At 34.0% G+C, this 3,107-nt stretch overlaps 1 protein-coding gene across 1 annotated transcript in view; it reads right to left on the bottom strand.

Annotated features, from left to right (window-relative positions):
• LOC117114937 (QRFP-like peptide receptor) overlaps nucleotides 1-1,006 on the bottom strand; it is a 21,253-nt gene extending 20,247 nt beyond the window's left edge. The window contains exon 1 of the mRNA XM_033258566.1: nucleotides 893-1,006. The gene's annotated coding sequence lies outside the window, so the exon portion shown is untranslated. The remainder of the gene's footprint in view (nucleotides 1-892) is intronic.
• Nucleotides 1,007-3,107: the final 2,101 nt, after the last annotated feature.

The raw sequence follows: 3,107 nt of genomic DNA, 5'->3' as shown, positions 1-3,107 counted from the left end.
ATATAATACTGTTTAAAATAATGAATACTCAGATACGTAAAATTAATTATCTGGGAGTATAGTCCAAATATTTGTTGGAATACACTTTAGTGTGTGGTTAGGTCAACATATTACGTACGGTATATAGGCCTATGAGTACAGTATTAGGCAATTTTACTGTACGTGTTATATACCGAACATTCAATAACGCCCGACAGGATCGTTTACTAGTTTTAACCTGTTATATGGAGAAGGGTGTCTTAGCATTAGCCCACAGTCTTAAAATACAGGACGGTCTGTTAAATTGGAATTAAACCGTCAGATACTCACATCGTACAACAAACCGATACTCGCATAATGGTTTAGTTTTATAGTCCCCGTTTCAACCACTACATTTTTATTTTCGTTGTGCTCGGTGACAACACCAAGGATATCCCACGAAAGCAGACTTATTTCTAGTCCTTCTGGTGGTGATTGGACAGTACATCGAGAGACAATCCCCTTCTCTTTTCCGAATAGTGTACTGCATTCTTTAACGTGCACACGGGCCATAATGTATGGGCCGAAAGACGGTGCGCTATCATAAATTGTATTTCATCGCTTGTATCATACACAAATGCATTAAATACGCTTAAAAATACAGGCTATTTAAAATTGCTTGAACAAACCATTTTACCTTTGAATAAACAAACCATTTTATCTTTGAATTATAATTACAAATCACACAAACAACACAAATATATAGGCCTATAGACACAAAAGCAAATTATTGATTTAATTACATATTCTATCCAAATATTCCTACCTAAGTGAGTTTACACGCTGTATACGTTAATTGGCAACTTATTGGCCTAAAGTTTGCGCGCCGCAAAATTGTAAGCACGGGCGCAGATGTGTTATGTTGAGTACTTACCAATTTATATTCCCGTCTTACGAGGTTGTGTCGTTGACTGCTGTACGATGTATGAACCGGCATTTGTGGCTTCACTGCGACAACGTAATTAATGAACACTTCTTGACTGCCGCAGCTTATCTGTTTTACCAGCCAATGGGAAAGCAGCCGTCACTACTGTGATTCGTTCATCTGTACCATGTGATGTGTGTTCACTGCCGTCATTTACGAATACTTGAGTATATAATGTTTAATATAATTTTACTTTAAGTATAAAGATATTATAATATTATCACATGCCTGGGTATAAGTTCAATCTCACCAATTCCCTTTTAGGTTAGTCAAGTGTGAATATATCCTATATCATTTGCCATATATCATAATGTTAAAATGGGTAATTTCTTTAGTATCTGATTTTATATGAAGTAGTTAAAATGTCAACATCGATATTAGTGATAGTTCCACAACAACGTAATGGACAATATTGAATAAGTATTATTTCACATCCTCCTCTATGCTTGCTATGCTGTTAAATAGTTTTAAATTGTTGTGGTTATAATGCTATTATATACGGTACGTATTGACGATACGGTATTAAATATCGACTTGATAGCGCCGTACTTCGTAATTCATTTATTTATCAGAATTCATTTCTTCAGAATTTCATATCCATAGTATAAAGCAAATAAACAATAATAAATATAACTTAACTAAACATTACAAAGAAAATCACTTACACTCAGGCTTAAACTTTAGTTAATGAAAGGGGTGCAGTTACTGTGCAAGGTTCCATTGCTGATACATTCTTGACGATGTACCTAGCTTTAGGTAAAATCAGCGAATTTCAGATTATGTCTTTATATCGTTATGTAGTTAAATATCGACTTGATAGCGCCGTACATCGTAATTCATTTATTTATCAGAATTCATTTCTTCAGAATTTCATATCCATAGTATAAAGCAAATAAACAATAATAAATATAACTTAACTAAACATTACAAAGAAAATCACTTACACTCAGGCTTAAACTTTAGTTAATGAAAGGGGTGCAGTTACTGTGCAAGGTGCAAGGTTCCATTGCTGATACATTCTTGACGATGTACCTAGCTTTAGGTAAAATCAGCGGATTTCAGATTATGTCTTTATGTCGTTATGTAGTTAAATAGCCTTTAAATTAAATAGCCTTTAGATTAAATAGCCTTTAAATTATTTAAATAGCCTTTAAATTATTGTGGTTAACATGTTACTATATACTGCTATATCGACAATGATAACTCTATATTATCGTAATAGAAAATACATAGGCCTATTATTAAGGAACTTAATACATAGGCCTATTATTAAGGAGCTTTCGATTTGTGCGACGACGCGACGCTAGAACATAATCACTCATGCGTGACCGTCCTACCTGGCGTCCTACGTTCTCTGCGTACGTAGATTTGACCAAATTGCGTTCCAGAATCTACTCGACGAGGTGACATAACGTTTCCGCATGTGCAGATGACTTTTACTGAGGTCATAACGTTCTACGTCCTACCGCCGTCGTGCAATCGAAAAAAAATCATAAAACTTTCGGTACACCGTGTTTAAAAATATGGTTTTTGAGGTAAAACCATTGTTTGGTTGTCTATCACTACATATTGAGTAAGAATTATTTTCACACCCTCATACTTCGTTACATAGTTTCATATTGTTTTGTTACAATCATTTGATTCTATTCCACTTTGTAAATTTAGATTAGCACACCATACAAATGTAGGCCTATACAATGAAAAGTTCCCGCCAAATTTCATTAAACCCTGATAGGCCTATCACTTCATCTTGTGCATGTCTTTCCATTACTCTAATTTTAAACTCATTCTAGAAAAATACAAATGTCGTTGATAAAAAGTTATATTAATACTCTATTGCTGGAATTAGTCAAAAGTTTCAGTAACTTCTAAAACGCATGCATATTCAAACAATGGATGTTAAAAATGCAATCGCAGTTCTAACTGCCATTAAATATAACTTATTGGTATTCAGGTTATTTATAGTTGCTCCGTCATGATTTCCATCAATTCATCAATAACTATTCAACCAAAAAGTAAAGGAATAGTATTGAATCTAAAATATTTAATATAAATTGATTGTAGCATGAACACGAAGCAGTGATCACCCCAGGTAAAAGAAGGCCAAAGCTGTGACATGTGCATCAATGTTAAACAAGTGGCAGTTAATCGCTCCATGGCAATG

Source organism: Anneissia japonica, unplaced genomic scaffold (assembly GCF_011630105.1).
Source record: "Anneissia japonica isolate Jap-2015-1 unplaced genomic scaffold, ASM1163010v1 scaffold288189_len579620_cov203, whole genome shotgun sequence".
In the NCBI taxonomy this organism is placed as follows: domain Eukaryota; kingdom Metazoa; phylum Echinodermata; class Crinoidea; order Comatulida; family Comatulidae; genus Anneissia; species Anneissia japonica.
The sequence above is the reverse complement of the archived record's forward strand: the minus strand, read 5'-3'. Positions and strand labels throughout refer to the sequence as shown.